Genomic DNA, 12,618 nt, shown 5'->3' on the forward strand with positions numbered 1-12,618 from the left:
GAAAATTTAAAAGTTAAAAACCTTATATATATATATATATATATTGCTGGCACTCCGTCACTTACGACGTCGAGGGTTCAGTTGATCCGATCAACGGAACAGCCTGCTCATGAAATTAACATGCAAGTGGCTGAGCACTCCACAGACACGTGTATCCTTAACGTAGTTCTCGGGGATATTCAGCGTGACACAGTGTGACAAGGCTGACCCTTTGAATTACAGGCACAACAGAAACAGGAAGTCAGAGTGAGAGAAAGTTGCGGTGAAAGAGTACAGCAGGGTTCGCCACCATCCCCTGCCGGAGCCTCGTGGAGCTTTAGGTGTTTTCGCTCAATAAACACTCACAACGCCCAGTCTGGGAATCGAAACCGCGATCCTATGACCGCGAGTCCGCTGCCCTAACCACTGGGCCATTGCGCCTCCACATATATATATATATAATAATAATAATAATATTAGGGATAAAAATCCAAATTTACAGGTAAAAACTCAATTAAATTCAATTTATCAAGAATTAAAATTAAATTAAGTTTCACAGTATATAATATATAAATATATAATTTAGAGAAAAGGACCCAAAGATTAGCTATATTTTTGAATAGAATTGATTTTCGATTGATTTAGTTTAATCGATTTTATTTTATTTTCTATTTGAAAATTTGGTTATGAAACACGTGTAGTTGTTTTATTATTTTAATGTTTATTACTTTGTATTTTATTATAGTTCTTTTTAGTGTATTTACTTATTAAATTTTTATATATGTGACTGTGGATTTTCATGGATAAGTTTATGAACTTTGGTTCTTTTCTCTAAATTATATATTTCTATATATCATCATCATCGTTTAAGGTCCGCTTTCCATGCTAGCATGAGTTGGACGATTTAACTGAGGACTGGTGAACCGGATGGCTGCACCAGGCTCCAATCTGATCTGACAGAGTTTCTACAGCTGGATGCCCTTCCTAATGCCAACCACTCCGAGAGTGTAGTGGGTGCTTTTACGTGCCACCGGCACGAGGGCCAGTCACACGGTACTGGCAACTGCTTTACTCAAAAGGTGTTTTTTATGTGCCACCTGCACGGGAGCCAGTCTAGCGGCACTGGCGACAACCTTGCTCGAATGATTTTCTAACGTGCCACCAGCACAAGTGCTAGAAGGTGACGCTGGTAACGATTACACTCAAATGGTGCTATTTACAGGCCACTAGCATGGAAGCCAGACAGCTGCTCTGGCAATGAACATGCTTGGACAGTGCTTTTAGTGCTCCACTGGCACAGGTGCCAGTCATCGAATATGGTTCAATTTCGATTTCACTTGCCCCAACAGGTCTGTGGAAGCAGAGTTTAGTGTCCAATGAAGGAGAGGTTGGCATGGGTGCCAGTTGTCAGATTCAGTTCAATTTCGATTTCAGATTCCAAATTCACTTGCCTCAACAGGTCTTTGCAATCAGGGTTTTTAGTGTCCAATGAAGTAAAGATATGGATTAGTGAGCTGGTTACACTTCTGGCAGAGATCACAGATTATGCTCTCACTTGCCTTGCTGGGTCTTCTCATGTACTGCATATTTCCAAAGGTCCCGGTCACTGGTCATTGCCTTGGTGAGGCCTAAATTTCGAAGGTCGTGCTTCACCACCTCACCCCAGGTCTTCCTGGGTCTACCTCTTTCACAGGTTCCCTCAACTGCTAGGGTGTGGCACTTTTTCACACAGCTATCCTCATCTATTCTTGCCACATGTCCATACCAGCTCAATCGTCTCTCTTGCACACCACAACTGATGCTTCTTACGTCTAACTTTTCTCTCAAGGTACTTACACTCTGTCGAGTATGCACATTGACATTACACATCCATCGGAGCATACTGGCTTCGTTTCTTGTGAGCTTACGCATGTCCTCAGCAGTCACGGCCCATGTTTCACTGCCATGTAGCATGGCTGTTCATACACATGCATCATACAGTCTGCCTTTTACTCTGAGTGAGAGGCCCTTTGTCACCAGCAGAGGTAAGAGCTCTCTGAACTTTGCCCAGGCTATTCTTATTCTAGCAGCTACACTTTCAGTGCACCCTCCCCCACTACAAACTTGGTCACCTAGGTAGCGGAAGCTATCAACTACTTCTAGTTTTTCTCCCTGGGGTGTGGCAAAGGTTGTTTTCTGCACATTTTCAGTGTTTATTGCTCCTGAGCATCTGCCACATACAAAAACTATCTTGCTAGTTAGCCTTCCTTTGATATTGCTGCACCTCTTATGTGTCCATAGCTTACACTGGATACATCTTACGGAGTTTCTACCTACGCCTTTTCTACAGATCGAGCAGGCCATCTACCTGAAGGGGTTTGTGTTTTGTCTACCTTCCTACTTATTAGAACTTTGGTTTTAGCTAGGTCGACTCTAAGGCCCTTTGAGTCTAGTCCTTGCTTCCACACCTGAAACTTCTCCTCTAGTTCTGATAGTGACTCAGCAATTAGGGCAAGGTCATGAGCATAGAGGAGCTCCCAGGGGCTTCCCGTCTTGAATTCCTGTGTTATTGCCTGGAGGACTATGATAAATAGGAGGGGGCTGAGGACTGAACCTTAGTGGACCCCTACCTCAACCCGGAATTCTTCACTGTACTCATCACCAACCCTCACCTTACTGACAGCATCCCTGTACATGGCTTGCACATCTCTCACTAACCACTAATCTATCCCCATTGACCACTAGATGAGGGATCAGGGGACCCTGTCAAAGGCTTTCTCCATGTCAACGAAAGCCTGGTACAGAGGTTTATCTTTGGCTAGGTATTTCTCCTGCAGCTGTCTTACCAGAAATATAGCATCAGTGGTGCTTTTTCCTGGAACGAACCCAAACTGCATCTCATCTAAACTGACTCTCTCCCTAATTTGTTGGGCCATGACCTTTATTACCTGGTCCAACAACTTGATACCTCTATAATTGTTTGTGTCTAGAGCGTCACTTTTACCTTTGTAGCAGTTGACTATGGTGCTGCTACACCAGTCATTGGGTATGACTCCTCCGTGTATCATCTGGTTAACTATATGGGTGACTAGGCTATAGCTGACACTGCCAGATATTTTGAGCATCTCTGCAGTGGTTCCTGATGGGCGGGGGGCTTTCCCTGTCTTCATACTCTTGATCGCTTTATCTATCAAGGTACTGTTAATAAGGATAGCTGGTCCCTCTGTTGGGTCGACATGCGGCAGACTCTCTTCCTCCCATTCATTCTCTTTATTAAGCAATATATATATATATATATATATATATATATATATATATATATATATATCTCAAGTGAAGCCGCATAGCTTAGTGGTTAGAATGTTGGGCTTACAATTGTGAGGTTGTGAGTTTCATTCTCTGACTGAACTGTTTTGTGTTCTAGAGCAAGACACTTCTTTTTCATGTTGCTCCAGTTCCCTCAGCTGTAGAAATGAGTTGCGACATCACTGGTGCCAAGCTGTATTGGCCTCTGCTTTTCCCTTGAACAACATCAGTGGCATGGAGAGGGGAGACTGGTATATAGGGGCCACTGCTGGTCTTCCACAAACAACCTTGCCTGTACTTGTGCTTCTGAGGGAACTTCCTAGGTGCAATCTATAATCGTTTGTGACTGAAAGGGGTCTTTACATATATGTGTATATATATATTATCAGCATCATCTTCATTATTGTCTAATATCTATGGAGTTTGTTGAGACAGAATTTCTACAGTCAGATGCCCTTTGTGACACCAACTCTCACCTGTTTCTAAGCAAGGTATTTCCTCATGACCAGACACATTTTCACAGAATAGTCAATATGACTGATGCCACTTGCATGACAGTGACACTCATTTACAACTATCATGCAATCTCAAGACAAGGAAAGACAAAAATACACTCACTCACACACACATGCTTATATATATATATACACATATGATGAGTTTTTTTAGTTTCTGCGTACCAAATCTACTCACAAGGCTTTGGTTTGCTTAGGGGTGTCATAGAAGATATTTGCCCAAGGTGCTACACAGTGGGACAAGAACCATGTAGTTGGGAAGCAAACTTCTTAACCATGCAGTCACGCCTATGCCTATAATATTTGTTTTGTATATAGATGGAATTCTCAAGGAAGATCATCATAATCAGGAGGCCTTTGTAGCAACTGTACAACATGTTCAGAACTAGAGAGGTTGAGATACAAGATTGTTTTTAGATATAAGCTATAATTGTAATGTTGAAACAGACAACAAGTTTGATATGAGGTGTTTAGGTTGCATTTGGACTATGTCTTTCTATGTGAAAGGTTAAGGAAAAGTGAAGTATGGTATAATCTTCTGAGAAATTAATGTTGTAGCAACAGCAAACAAGTTAATATATAAGAAGAAAAATGTGAGGACAAAGCCTATCTATGGTACATAGTCTTTAGTGAGAGTCCTTTGATTGCATGCTGTAACATGACTAAGCTTCCAATCTAAGATTATATAGATATATGTTGCCACCAATTTGTAAGAGATGAGAGATGTATGAATGCTATAAGCAGACAGCTTAGCTAGTAGATTCTCAAGTCAGAAACGTCCAAAGCTTTGTTGATATCAAATATAACAACATCAAAGATGACAGGAGAGAACAGGTATCTGTTGGAAGCAGACTGGTGATCTATGGAAGCATACTGGTGATCACAGATGTAGAGTCTCAAAAAGAGAGATTGTTGGAAGCATTACATGAATAGTTGACAGGGTTTCCCTTCTTTGGCATGAGATATACTGTGGCATGATCAGAGTTTGGTGAGGATAGAAGTTAGCTACTGAGCACTGTCTGAGGGTAAAAGAAGGGACATAATCAGAGGTGCTTTTGGACTCAAAATGTATATGTCTGAGAGAGATTGGTAAAGGAGTCTGGTTGCTTGTGCGGTTGTGCTTGGAATTTCACATTACAATGTGAAATTAGAAGCAAAATGGTCAGTGAATGTTGTTTTCTTTGCAAAAGTACTGCTTACAAAGCCATCTCAAGGACTTATGGATAGGAGGATTAATTTGGTAGAAATGTCCTTGGAAAGGGATCAACAGGATTTACTGTAATTTAAGGTGATGAGAGATTTTGTGTTGTGTAATTTTTTTTAATTGCTACCAAGAAGTGGATCATGAAAAGAATGGCAGTTTGTTTAAAATCACAAGCATCTCACAAAAATGAGAATTTTTCTAATTATTCATTAAGTTCTTTGTTTTTAATGAAGTAAAATTTGCTTTCAAGGTGAATTATCTCTGTATACTGTATATCAATTCCTTGTCATTTTAATTAAATGCTTTATGTAGATAATATTTATATTCCAATAAATATAAACTAGAAAGAACTAGAAAGAGAAAAATCTATGAGTAGAAGAAAAATTAAAGATAGGAAATAATTGCTTTGATGTCATTTTCTTAAAAATTCTTTCATTGACTCTTAAAGTCCTGTAGTGCTTTCTCTATACAAATCTAATCCTGTTAGAAATTCCCTGCTGGAAATTCTAATGAAAAATATGACTGTATTTTTTTTTTGGATGTACAGCATGTGGTTGGTGTTCCTGTCTCAGGAAAAAATATAAGTGTTTCTATTTTTTGGGAGATATTCATCAAATTTGAGTCAGTTTGTCTTCACGACATGTTCTGTTGATCTCACTTGATGAACCTGCCTTTGGCCTCAATGACAGCCTTCACACAACCTCTAAACTGGCCACAGACCTTCATCACTATCTCCTATTTTAGGCCTCTGAAGGCCCTAGTAATCCTGGCTCTCAGATCATCATGTTGCAACTGGATTTGTTGGTCTCTTGTTCCACTGTGCCCTACACAAGGAAGTTGATGGGGTTGCAGTCAGGCGAGTTGGGAGGCTAAATGTCAGGTGCTGTGTGATCGAAGAAATTCTCTGACAGCCAGGCTTGGGTCTTCTGGCTGGTGTTGCAGGGCAGAGAGTCTTGTTGCCATACGTATGACCTTCCTGCAGCTACCTGGTTGATTCAGGCCTTCACTATCTCACTCAGAACATCATGGATGTAGCCGTCGGTATTCAGCCTGAAGCTCTCAGGAAAGAAGTGGGGTGGCATGATGTCACCTTCACTGCTAGTGACACTGAGCATGTCCTTGGGTGAAAGAACAAACCATCTGTTATTCTGGAAGTTGATCTTATGGCTTTGATAGAAATTCTTTTCATAGGAGAAGACTCACAGCATGTCTGGCTCCAGCAGGTGTTTCAACTTGTTGCTCAGCTCCTTGGTGTACTTGAGTCACTTTTCCTGCATCACCTTAGACAGAAATTGTCCCTTCCTTATCTTGTATGTAAAGTAGCAAATGTTCTCATGCATACCAGCCTGATGAGCTTTCTGTCTGCACCTTTCTCTCTTGCAATGGCACGCATCAACTTGCTATGATCATTGTCAATGATCTCTTAGATTTCAGTGATGAATTCTGTCATTCTGATGGTGTCAGATCGTTGATCAAGGGTTTTCCTCTCTGCTGCATCCTGAATCTTCCAGCTCCTTTCCGATCTTTTCTACCATCCTTCTGCTGATGTTGAGGAAGTCTGAAATCTTGTTTGTCCTTCTGGAGCATATTTGAAGGAGAATTCCATGCCACTTCCAAAAGTGGAGAAGTGTGTGTGTGTGTGTGTTTGGTCAAAATTTTCCATAGTTAATTATTCTGCAAAAAAAAAAAAAAAATATACATATATAAAGCAAAAATGGTTATTTTTATAAGAAGAAAAAGACTGACAATGAAAGCAAAAAAAACATGTGTAAAATTAGCTGTTGAAAATTGCAAACAAATATTGTCTGCTATATAATTGCTTCTAAAAGGCTTGCAATTTTAGGTGAAGTGGTGAGTCAATGAATTTGACTCTGGTAACTTGATTGGTACTTTATTTTATTGATCTCCAAAAGGCTGAAAGGCAAAGCTGATCTTTGCAGGAAGAAATACCAAAAGGTCTTTTTCCAATGCTCTAATGATTCTGACATCTTGGTACTTTGCTAATGCAACATAATGATCATTGGCATACAGTGTGAATATGTTTTTTACTTGTCAAATTACTCTCACCTGTCAAGGTAGTTTGAATGCAGTTAAGTTGATAAGAAGACATCAATTTTTGGGCATTGATTTCCTGTCTTTGAGCTGAATTTGCACTCCTGTTAGTCTCTGTAACTTGGAAGCTGTACAATTTCCATCAGAAAAAGAATTCCAATATATGTTGTCATTTTTTCCATTCAAAGGTTTTATAAGGCCCAAGAAATAAGTGTTATTTACTCTTATTGTAATAAATACATTTTAATGCTATTTCCTAATAAAAGTATTGATGCAATATCAACAATTAGATTGCTGGTGTTAACAGATGACACTGAAATATCTACGATTATTTATCCAAATTCAAGCTCTCTTTTTCTAATTAAATTATCAATAAATAAATAGATCATCAATAAATTATATCACCAAACTCTTACAGTTTGAAGTACTAACTATCATTATGCTTGGAAAGAAAAATTCTAGAGAAATTCACTCAATAAAATGCAAAAAAATGAACTCATGGAGCAAATAGAAATTCTTTTTATAGAAAATATAGAAAATTCTTTCTAAAATGAGGCTAAATTTTTCCTCACACACAAAAGTGATTACTTTCAGTTTAGTTTCATGAAATTTAAGATTTGATAACAGTTGCAGATATTTGTAGGAAAAAACTTTAAGAGCTAAAAACTTGATAAAATTAATACTCTTTTCAAATTATTCTTCTATTAGAATGAAATATCGAATGTTTTCAAGCAAATAGGCTTTAACATTTTTGCTGAGGATACAAACTACTTGCAAAATAGCCAAACTACATTACAATAAATTTCTACCACTGTTTAAAAGCTGATATTCTGAATATGGTAACCTCTAAAAGTTTTTATTACAAATATTTTACTGAAGTCCTATAAGTAATATGATTGTTTTTAAATTGAAAAAAGAAAACTTCTTTATGCATTTTCCAAATCCATCTGTTCTTCAAATTAAAAAACTCAGTGGGACTAGTTACTTCTCATTTGGTATTTTGTATTATATAGATGTTCAAAAACTTGGTTCATATTTTTTCTTTTCTGAAAATATGTTAGCTGAATCATTATAGAATTATGAATTTTATATACAATATTTTACTTTATCTGATTTTGAAGAAAATAAAGGAAGGAAGAAGAATGTGGGGAGAGAATAAGATGGAAGAATATAGGGAAAGAAAAAAAGAATGAAATATAAAACATGTTCAAACACACACAAAAAAAAAAACCGCGAAGAAAGAATAAAGATGAGATGAAAATGAGAAAACTAAGTAAAATAAAAGAGGAAAGATAAAAGGAATAACTCTCACCAAACAGCAAAACTATTTGAACTACAGTTTCATGAAATTTAGGATTTGATAACGGTTGCAGATATTTGTAGGAAAAAACTTTAAGAATTAAAAACTTGATAAAATTAATACTCTTTTCAATTTATTCTTCCATTAGAATAAAATGCGAAGAAGGAAAAGGAAAAATGAGGAGCAATAAATAAATTTGTAACCATTGTGTCAATATGCGATGTTATAGTGATTAATATCTCAATCTTCACGATTTTACTGTTTTACATGCAAGAACAAGAACAATCAATCTGTATGCTTAATGAATAATAAAAATATACTGTACACAATTTTCACATTAGCCTTTTTTTAATGCATTTTTCAGCTTGAATTAAATTTCAAAATCTAAATATTTTCAAATGATTTCTTACAATATGTATATTGTAATTGCAATATGTTCAAATTGAAAACACCTGATGAAAACTGTTTCAAAAAATGTCTTGTGCAATATTTGAATCCCAGACTTTGGCACCATAATCTGAAAGCTTTTTCAAAGTAGGTGTTCACTGTCTGTTAAAAACATAGTTATTTTTTGATGAGGATGGAAAAATAAATTAATAACAGTGAATATATTTTTTTACTGGAGTAATTGTTTTTGTCTGTCAGGTAAACTGGTGCAAACAGATTTAAAAAAAACTTTACTCAATGGCAATAACATGCTGGTCAGTAGCTCAACACAAATTATATGTTTTTATAAAACTTTTATTGTTTTGAAGAACATTTTTATTAATGTTTTGAGAATGTTGACTTCATCTCTTTTCAAAGCAAGAATGAATAAAATGTAAAAAATGTTTTTGAAGTTATAAAAAGAAATTATTATTAGTGGTAATAACTCATCTGAAAAGTTTTTACCTACAATTTTATTGTGCAATGAAGCAATTAAATGCTAAAGTATTTCATATTTTGTAGCTTATAGTACAAATACCTGTCCCGTATATGTATCTGACATCTCCCAGAGAAGCGACTTAATGAGCTTTACAATTCTTTCAGTGTTCTTCATGTCCTGCAAGAAGAGATAGAACATATTTTAGCAAACACTTTAAAAAAACCCACCAAAAGCAATTTTGCATCAAAGAATAAAAATCTTTAGCTTTTGATTTAAGGTTATTTCTATAAATTAATATGTCTAAGTTTAACTAATTTATATATAATCTACATTTGACCTGCAATATTTTGACCATCTTTATATCCTTGAGGGCTGAGCAGATGGAAAATGGGCTTGCAGGTAATAAAGATATAGATAGAATATGGATGTCAAGGAACCCTGGCAGAATATACAGCTGCAACATGAGACTAGAATGTTTGAAAACAAGTGGTGGTTGTGTCTGAGGTGCCTTGTTCTTAGCCATGAGGATGCATCTAATTTCAAAAACATATCATAAGCCTTCAAACAGATGAATGATCAGAAAAAATACCAGTTGAAGAATTTGACAAGGAGGAGGAGGATATGGAGACAAGACTCTAAACATATGGAAGGTGCCAAATTCCTGAAATAGTACTGTAAATAAAGCCTAGAAAGAATGGAAAAATAGGACCAACAGGGAGCAATGCCATGTAGCCAGTAAAGAAGCTAAGCATCAGGTATACTGAGCAAGGAGAAATGTAAGGTGTTACAAATTGCATATTAGAGAAAACTGAAGCATCATTAAGGAATTATGTGTGAAATTACAATTTCTCTGCACCAAGTTTTTGCAATTTTGACATCTGACAAATTGTTTTGTAATTTTACATCATCATGACTGTTTGCACCTTTACAGCTTTGTAAATTTCAACAACTATTACTTGTAATCCATAATTCTTGTGTGATGATCTCAGTCTTCTTGTCTTCTTGGAGAAGTTAGCATACTATCATTCTAAACTTTTTGCAGGTTTGTATTTAACCACTGGCATAGATTCTCCTATTTTGAACTTTTGTTGTTTTTACTGACCTCTGACAAGCATCATATTGTGCAACTTTCATGCTTCATGCTTTTAACTTCATGACCAAGTAATTAGTTCATCAAGTTTATCCAGAACTATTTGCATATACTTTTGGTCTCTTACATCATCCAGGAATGCCATTTTAAGTGATTTCACTTTGGCAATTTCTTCTAATCCATTACATTTTTATTTTTATGTTATAGTTTACTGCACATATAGACTTGCATACATATTGATATGTCTTCCTTTTTCTTTTTCGTCTCTCTCACTATTATTATCATTATTTTTTCCTTTTATAACTTGTTTGTAAATATCCAATTTTTCCCTATTACACCATTTGTATTCACTCTTATTGTATTTTATCTTATTAAACCTTTTTTGATGTTCTTCCAAAAAATTCCTCACACTGATGAGAATGACAATGCATAAATTTAATTATAATTACTACGATTATAATTTCTTCTCACATATTTGTATTGTCTTTCGAAACATACGTATGTATTGAATCAAATTTTATATTAAATCTAATTTTGATTCAACATCTTTTTCCTCCATTTTTTATACTTGTTTATGGTATATTTATACATCATCATCATCATCGTTTAACGTCTGCTTTCCATGCTAGCATGGGTTGGACGATTTGACTGAGGACTGGTGAAACCAGATGGCTACACCAGGCTCCAATCTGATTTGGCAGAGTTTCTACAGCTGGATACCCTTCCTAACGCCAACCACTCAGAGAGTGTAGTGGGTGCTTTTACGTGTCACCCGCACGAAGGCCAGTCAGGCGGTACTGGCAACGGCCACGCTCAAAATGGTGCATTTTATGTGCCACCCGCACAAGAGCCAGTCCAGGGGCACTGGCAACGATCTTGCTCGAAAATCCCACGAAGGCCAGCCAGGCGGCACTGGCAACGGTCACACTCAAAGTGGTGCATTTCATGTGTCACCCGCACAAGAGCCAGTCCAGGGGCACTGGCAACGATCTTGCTCGAAAATTTTCATGTGTCACCCGCACAAGAGCCAGTCCAGGGGCACTGGCAACGATCTTGCTCGAAAATTTTCATGTGTCACCCGCACAAGAGCCAGTCCAGGGGCACTGGCAACGATCTTGCTCGAAAATTTTCATGTGTCACCCGCACAAGAGCCAGTTCAGGGGCACTGGCAATGATCTCGCTCGAAAATCCTATGACAGCCCCGCACAAGAGCCAGTCCCGGGGCACTGGCAACGATCTTGCTCGAAAATTTTCATGTGTCACCCGCACAAGAGCCAGTCCAGGGGCACTGGCAACGATCTTGCTCGAAAATTTTCATGTGTCACCCGCACAAGAGCCAGTCCCGGGGCACTGGCAACGATCCCGATCGAAAATCCCACGAAGGCCAGCCAGGCGGCACTGGCAACGGCCACGCCCAAAATGGTGCATTTCATGTGTCACCCGCACATGAGCCAGTCCAGGGGCACTGGCAACGATCTCGATTGAAAATCCCACGAAGGCCAGTCAGGCGGCACTGGCAACGGCCACGCCCAAAATGGTGCATTTCATGTGTCACCCACACATGAGCCAGTCCAGGGGCACTGGCAACGATCTCGCTCGAAAATGCTACGACGGTCCCGCAGAAGAGCCAGTTCAGGGGCACTGGCAACGATCTCGCTCGAAAATCCTTCGACGGCCCCACACAAGAGCCAGTCCAGGGCCACGCCCAGAATGGTGCATTTCGTGTGTCACCTGCACAAGAGCCAGTCCAGGGGCACTGGCAATGATCTCGCTTGAAAATCCTACGTCGGCCTCGCACAAGAGCCAGTCCAGGGGCACTGGCAACGATCTTGCACGAAAATCCTATGATGGCCAGTCAGGCGGTACTAGCAACGGCCACGCTCAATGGTGTATTTTATGTGCCACCCGCACAAGAGCCAGTCCAGGGGCACCGGCAACGATCCCACTCAAAGGTCCATACACATGCTGCGGGCACAAGTGCCAGAAAGGCGACGCTGGGCACAGGTGCCATCACGATTTTGATTTCGCTTGCCCCAATAAGTCTTCGCAAGCTGAATAATGAAATTTTTCAACAGTATATATATATATATATATATATATATATATATATATACACATACATACAAATATATGTATAGGATTCTGAAAATTACTGCTACATTACAAATCAGGCTGATGAGGAATAGACAAATGGTAAGAATTTGTTAAATCCGAAACCTGGTTCCTGTTTAGTAATGATTTTTTTAGGTGATTTTAAATGTCTTGCCCGCTCACGTTTTTGGTATGCTGCTATATTTCATGTTGAGAACTTTTTAGGTCTTAATAGAC

The 12,618-nt window shown here is 38.2% G+C and overlaps 1 long non-coding RNA gene across 1 annotated transcript; it reads right to left on the reverse strand.

Annotated features, from left to right (window-relative positions):
• Positions 1 to 5,078: 5,078 nt before the first annotated feature.
• LOC149136144 (uncharacterized) lies at positions 5,079 to 9,423 on the reverse strand. The gene is made up of 2 exons (XR_016241604.1): positions 9,300 to 9,423; positions 5,079 to 6,657 (listed from the first exon to the last, which is right to left on the reverse strand). It is a non-coding gene; the product is annotated as an uncharacterized LOC149136144 (long non-coding RNA).
• Between the last annotated feature and the right edge of the window lie 3,195 nt (positions 9,424 to 12,618).

The sequence above is a fragment of the Octopus bimaculoides genome, chromosome 4, assembly GCF_046866305.1.
Source record: "Octopus bimaculoides isolate indiv1 chromosome 4, ASM4686630v1, whole genome shotgun sequence".
Lineage (NCBI taxonomy): Eukaryota > Metazoa > Mollusca > Cephalopoda > Octopoda > Octopodidae > Octopus > Octopus bimaculoides.